The following is a 7,616-nucleotide window of genomic DNA, read 5'->3' as shown; positions in this document are numbered from 1 at the left end:
CGCGCGCAGTTTGACAGCTTCGCTCAGCTCCTCTGCCCTCCTCCTCCCACCCCAGTCAACTCCAGTGTCCAGCCTCCCGCCTTTGCTTCTCCCGCCCGGCTTCTTTCAGCTCCCGAGGGCGCTGGGATGTGGCCGGAGCCTGCCACTCCCCGCTTAAGGAGGCTGGGCTCGGGGCACCGGGTGCGTCCGCGTACAGAGCTGAGCCCAGGGAAGAGCGCGCACCGCCCGGCGTACCCCGCCGGCTGGCAGACGCCCTCCCTCGCTCGCTCTTTGTCCAGAGCCCTAGGTTTCTCACAAAGTTTTCCCGACACAAAGACTAACACCTGGGGACAGCCCCCGCGCGCGACGAGGAGGCCGTTTCAGCCAGTCAGAGGTTTCAGCAGTTGACGAATTAGGAGGGGTGGTGGAGGAAGGGGAGGGGAGAAGAAATATCCAGGACCGGCCAACTTCGGCAGGGATGCAGATTGCAATTTGTGGGCGAGGTGCTCGACCGCCGAGAAACCACCGCCTTCAGGCGCTCATCTTGGTCTCCATTGATAGACCCAAGGAGACCGGGTCCAGAGAGTCCCCTGAGTTGACTGAGCTCTTGCAGCCTTGCCTAGAACCCTGGCTCCTGCTGGAGTGACTGCTCTACCCACAATGGCAGACTCAGTGCCCGCCCTGCCTGGGCCCTCGCGGTGCTAATTCGGAGCTGGGCTTCATCTTACCAGCTCTTGCCCTCTCCTGGCAAAATCAATAATCCCCGCCCCGGAGTCTTATCTTGATCTAAAGGTCTGCTAGAAAATATGGCTCCCACAAGGGGTAATGCCCCCTGTGCTGAATATTTTATGCTTCCCCAACCTTAGACAGCTTAACTTAAATTACATTTTGCACCAACCATTAGCCTGGGGTGGGAAGGGCCCCATTAAGTTTTACTGGAATTAGATAATTACCCAAATTTTCTTTTTCTTGCACTAATTGTAACAATCCTGAAATCGGAAACTTCCCAGAGATGACAAGCTGGTTATGAAAGTGAGAAGCTATATGGAATGTCCTCTCCGTAAAGCCCTGGTGAATGAGTGGGAGAGGCAGATTGGCTGTGCCCCCGGGGCCACCCATACAGAGCCAGGTCCCAGAGGGGCGTGGAGAGGAGCTGGCAGTGTCTAAGCCCCTTCGGAAGAAGCCTGGGTTGGTAAGAGGGCCTTTTTGATTTCCCCTCCAAAGCACTGGCTGTGCTCTGCCTCTTTGCCTTCTTCTGCCTCTCTGTGTGTAGGAGTTGTATTTGTTATCATTTTGCCTTGTTTTTCCGAGATGAATGGTTGGGATTGTGGGATAGGGAGAGGACAGAACAGGATACAGCTGTTACGCTGCTTAACATTTCAATCACTCATCCGTTCACTCCGTCACTTGGCAGTATTTATTGAGCACCTACTCTGTGCCAGGCTCTGTGCTAGGGGCTAGAGATAGCGTAAGAAGAGAGAGGCCATGTTTCCTGCCCTCTAGTGGTTCATGGTTCACGAGGAAGACAGACCTGGAAATCTGTAGTTGTGGTAGGGGGCTGTGAGCTACAATACAGCTGTGGCCTCTTGAATAGCTTATAATTGATTAATAAGATCACCCGCAAAAGCAAGAAGGAACTGGCTGGCCTCTCTCTCCCCAGCTCTCTGCTTCTCTACCAACTACACTCTTACTATGCGGAACATCGTGGAGAGATTGCCACGATCCTAAATTTATCCCAGGTCAGGTAAACGTCACTGCTATAAGCACTGCTACAATAGAGTCTATTTCCACTTCCTATTAGGTGACCCGTGTTATCATCCCAGCCTCAGAGGCTTCCTTCTTTGGACTCACTTGAGGAGTCATTATAAGTGGCCAGGAGGAGTAGAAACTTGGTGAGTAGTTCCATCCCTTATAGAGAAATCCTTGTAACCAGACCCAAAGAGCAACATCCCTCAAGTACATCTGCTGGGAAGTAGCACTAGCTTTATAACGTGGAGGCTGTCCTTGCACTGAGAGTCATTGAGATGGGATTTTACTCAGAGAATAATAGGGAACCCTTGTGATAGTTGATTGTGGAATGCTGTCCCTAAACACTTGGGCTTGAGTCTGTGTGGGCCAGCTACTCTTACAGCGATCTGTGTACATTCACCGCCCCTTGCAGCTGTCTCCAAAAACTGAGTTTGTTCCTGGGATCTGGAAATAGGAAGAATGATTGGATCAAAGGTGTCACGTCGGCTGATGCTGGGTAACCTGCCGTGTGGGCCCACGCTTGGCTTGGCCATCCTGACCCCTCCTCTCCTTCTGACCCCTCTGTTTAAGCGTGACTTTTTCCTGCCTTGGTTTGTCCAAGAAACTGGAAGGTCCCACAGTAATCATTTCTTTAAGCTAAGTCATTGAACGTGTGGGTTAAAATATAGAAGTTTATGGGAGTGGCAGCAAATGAAAAGTCACTACTACCCATTAACATTTTAGCTCAAATTAATGGAGTCTATTAGCTATTCAGGCTCCTCCTCAGGCCCCGGGAAGTGCGTATTAATGAGGGAAAGAGGAACAGGAAGCTCTGCAGAGCCCTGAAGGGGCTCAGTCGAGTCACACCCAGTCATGGGGCGGTCCCTTCTCATCCCTGACACTGGCTAAGGGCGTGCTTCCCCTTCCAGGGTCCAACTTCAGGAATGGGGACCGCAACCCAGAGCTGAAACTCGGAGAAACTCAAAATTGCATGTACCATTTACACATCTAACTGAACTCCCTCCACCTCTCACCCCCAGATATATAGACTTTTCACCAGAACTACTTCTTAGGTGGTAGTGAAGAATCCTTTTGGCAATCCTTTCACATGTGTACCACCTTCTTCATTTTACACTGGAGGAAACGGAGGCTCAAAAGAGGCTAAATTGCCCAAGATGTTTCACCTGGCAGAGAGGAACTTTTAATTCAGTTAGGCCTCCCCTGGGCCTCAGCAACTTCTGGGATCAGATTGCCAAGGCCCCCTCCGGCACTCCAGGCAGCTCTAAATGGATTTGTAAGCTACCATTGCCTTTGATTCTTACTGTATCTTCTTAGTTCTGGGATGTCAGGATTCAAGGAACAAATTTATCTTCATTCCCTGAACACCCTTCATCATTGGAGAGACCATGATCATAAATCTCAATTCTTGTCTTTCCACATGAAAGAGCCTAGGCCTTTCAGTCCATCCAAACTTGATTTAAAAACTCAATAATAAGTAATAATTTTCTCATTCAGAACTCTTACCTGGTAACTATCACCCTTGACCTCTCTCCGAGAGAGAGAGAATTTTGACATTTTTAACATTTTAGAATGTTAACAACCTGCAAAGTGGTAATGACCTGACTTTTTCATCGTCTCTGAAGCAGAAGCTATGAACAGCTATCGGTGGGACAGGGTGGGTTGGGGGGTGTAAGGAAGTAGAATATCTTAATCGGAACAGACTAATAGGCTGTTGTGTTTCTGCACCTCCAATAGCTGAGAGAACCTGCCTTCCTTTCTGAAATTTACTCTAAATTTGAATGTTCTCAGAAATGCAACTTTTCACCCTTCAAAATCAGAATCGAGCCATAACAAGGAAAAGTAAACAGGCACATCTGCTTTCCATCTGTAGCTTTTGTAAGTGGTAAAACTGTATATTAGCCAAAGAAAGGAAGGAAATATATCCAGGCAATTGCTGTAAATGTTTCTGGGATTATCAGCAGGAGATCTTGGAAGGGACTTGGGAATGTGCTCCCCAGAGAATTGGAGGTGTTAGCAGAGAGTGGGGAAATGGTTCAGTTTTGCTGGGATTTTTCTAACCCTTCAGACGGTATTAAAGGTAGTTTGAACCAAAGCATGAAGTCAGGTACCAGATGGCAAAGATAAACCTAAAAGAATGTCCTCACTTTGCTGTACATCTGAAACTAGCACAACTTTGTAAATCAACTATACTTCAATAAAAAAGGGTTTAACCAAAAAAAAAAAAAGGAATCATACAATTAAAAAAAAAAGCATCCATGATACCAGTCCTTTGTCAGATACACATATTAAAAATACTTTCTTATAGTCCAAAAAAAAGGTATGTCCTTTCTCTATTCTGACCAGTTCTTCAGCAAAATTATCACTGCGATCCTGGAATCAGCTTTCTCTGAGTCAGCTCACCCAACTTTGCTCAGAGTCCAGCGTGACCCCTCACCTGCCACCACCCCTTGAGGCATCTGAGGAAGCTGGCCTGAGCCAGCCATCCCTGGCACTCAGTTCTGTGTCTCTTCTTTTAACCTCAGTTTGGATCATGGACCTCCATATTTTCAGAGCTGGAAGAGTGGGTAGAGACAGCTCCTGGCCACTCATTTACTTAAGTGTTGCTGCATCACCTGTCATGTGTCTGGAACTCTGCCAGAGGGCTGGGATGTAGTGGGGATCCGTAGGTACAGTTTCCGCTCTTCTGCAGCTTGGAGTCCTGGGGGATTTTACAGATGGAAAACCCTGGGACCCAGAGACAAAAAGACTTGACCACAGCCCCACTGCTAATTTCAGAACTGAGAACAGGATTCAGCTCTCCTGTCTTCTAGTTGAGTTCAGTGCTAGCTCTCCTGCACATACCAATTGTATTTAGTTTTTCATGACATTTCAGTGAGATTGTAAATTCTCAAGGGGTGTGGACCTCTATTTCTCTTCTGGTCCCATGTTATCCATTATGGTAGAAACTAACTCAATACCTGTTCCAGCCATGGCCAATCTCAAGCCCCAACCATCACCTCACTGAAGGCAACGTTGAGAAGAGTTGATATAGTATTTCTACCATGTACAGACCATACATGAAATAATCTCAAGAACATAGTGTCCAGGAAGATCCCATATGCTGCAGAGCAACTAAGTGCATGCACCACAACTACTGAGCCTGAGCTTTACAGCCCGCAAGACACAACTACCGAAGCCAGCGTGCCTAGAGCCCGTGCTCCGCAACAAGAGAAGCCACCGCAATAAGAAGCTCATGCACTGCAATGACGAGGAGCCCCCACTCGCCACAACTAGAGAAAAGCCCACGTGCAGCAACGAAGACGCAATGAAGTCAAAATAATGATAATGATAAATAAATAAAAATTTTAAAAAAGAACATAGGTAAAACGTAGAAAATAAAATTAAGAAGTGATGCATTCCGAGTATGCATTGCCTTTAATATAATTTATTAATGTAAGTTTATATACTTTAATGTTTAATGACAGCCCTGTTTAACAGTCAGGCATTTCCAGCACAACACTGGTGACCAGTGGCAACAGGAAGTTGCCACAGTCACATCTTCCTGGTGAGCAGGTTTGGTGAAATACCATTTCTAAAGTAGACTCCAGATGGGATAGTCTCCAAAGCCATGGTAGCGTTCATCAGAATATCCAGCTGCTGGGATCTTAGCACAAAACACTGGTTAAAGGGGAGTGCCCCTTGGCCCCAAGTGGGTTTCTTGTACAATGTCCCTTTAGGAGTCCTCTTCTACTTCTCCTCAAATGTATTATTTGTGGTTGTACGTCTTTTTTTCCCAGTTCCCCAAGTCAGGTTTGATAAAGCAGATTGGGAAAGTTGCAGAAGGATCAAGAGGCCAGTGGTTTTATGAGTGAATTAGTTTGGATTAAGTTTAGCTGCAAGCAACAGTAAACACAAAACGCCCAAAACCAAGTTTTTTGTTTTTTTGTTTTTTTGTCATGTGCGAGTCTCCAAGCACATAGCCAGGGCTGGTTTGGCCATGGGGTCCCCAAGGTACTTAGGGACTCAGGTCCTTCCAGCTTTCCTCTCTCTCATCCCTACAGTGAGGCCCTTTCCTTGTGACCCATCACATCCAAGTTCTAAACAATAGCATGGAGGAAGAGACACAGGCAAAAAGAAAGTTCTTGAAACTGGTCACATGATACTTCTGCTTCTGCCCCTTTGTCCTGAATACCGTCATGTGGCCACGCATAGCTGCAAGAGAAGCATGAACAGCTCTTTATTCTGGCCTTCTATGTGCTCAGCTAAGAAGTCTATCATGGAAGAAGGGAAGGAGAGATGTGGGAGACAACTGGCAGGCTCTCCCATAGTGGGGATGGAAAAGACCACGGCAGGCTTTTTCTCTCCCACCTCCAGCTCTGCACACAAACCCTCATTAGGCCTGCCTTCAGATGACTGTGTGAAGCAAGGACTTGCTGGAAGTTGCTGACCAGAAATAAGCATGTGTGTGGGTAGCAGAGCTGTTTCTGTAGCTGAGTTTCATGTTGTTGCATTTTCTGTTTCTTAGCACCCTATTTTCCTACCTTTATTTCATTGTTATCACCCTAGGAGGCAGTGTAGTGGTTTGTATTAAGCAGGTATTTTGGTTCTAATGCTTTGACATCTGGATCCTTGCTGACCCCGGAGAGACAGGGAGACCCTGCCCAGGGTAGTCAGTTTCTAGAGATGGTAAAGGATTTGCCTGGAATTGTACCTTTCATGTGCAAGCCAAACAATCCAGGGTCTACACCCCAACCACCTCTTTATGGGGCTCTCAGTCTGGGCCACTATCCCCTTGTCCTAAATACCCTAAGGCCAGTACCAGATACCTAGAGACAGCCCCTATGCCCCAGAGCCCACTGAAATTATGCAAACCAGCCTATCCTAAGCCTGCTTATCCTGCCTCACCTGTTCCTTTCCATGGAAACCACAATAAAGGCTCTTGCCCACATTTTTTCCCTACACATTCTGCTTTCTGACTGACCCTGGTGCTTCCCCTGGTGGTCCTGCATGGCATGGCATGCCCCCTCCTCTTGGAACTGTGAGTAACAAACTATCTTTTCAATGGCTCTCCTGATCCATTTGCCTCACTATAGCTGAATAATAACACCTACATTTAAAAACAGAGCAGTGCTCCTCAAACTATTCGTGGTGCAGGACCAGCATTTTTATTAGGTTTTAAATTGCTCATTGATTGCAGACCAGTGCATGTCCTTCTGCATGCCTAGTATGCATTTCAAACCATGGGCTACTCACTGTGGCTGTCAGGCATCCCCAGACCCTCTTCATCTAGGGGAGCCCTTAATCACACACAGAGATGTTGCAAATGTGAAATTGTTATAAAAGTTTCTAAATGTTTGTCTTTACTTTCTGTACTCCTCTCAGCAGGGATCAGTAACACACAGTTCACACACCAGTACTGGTCCATGGACCACACTTTGAGTAGTTCTGGTTTAGAGTTGATTTCCACATCACACAGATCACTGTTCAGAACTTAGCTTCTTGTGTGATCTGTATTCAAGTTTCAGTCTCCTAAATAATAAGTGAGGAAAATAACAATACTCAGCTCACAAATTTCAGTGAGAATGAACTAAGATAACGTATCTAAAGTACATGGAATTCTAGCATAAAGTAAATGCTCATCACATATGGACTTTCATTTATTATTTAGGATAATGCAAACATAGAAAGGATATATAAATAAAATGTGAGCAGTGGTTATTGCTGGATGGTGAAACTTGAGTTGATCTGTATTTTTCTACATACTTTTCTCTGTTTTATAAAATTTTCTACAATGATCATAAATGACTCTGTAATCAAGAAAAATGTCATTAAAATTTGTCATGCCTATTTTCTCTGCACTGAATTTTTTTCTCCCAAACTTTAATATTCTTTCTCAATAACCCAACATA

Source organism: Neophocaena asiaeorientalis, unplaced genomic scaffold (assembly GCF_003031525.2).
Source record: "Neophocaena asiaeorientalis asiaeorientalis breed wild unplaced genomic scaffold, Neophocaena_asiaeorientalis_V1.1 scaffold297, whole genome shotgun sequence".
Lineage (NCBI taxonomy): Eukaryota > Metazoa > Chordata > Mammalia > Artiodactyla > Phocoenidae > Neophocaena > Neophocaena asiaeorientalis.
This window is presented reverse-complemented; position numbering follows the sequence as displayed.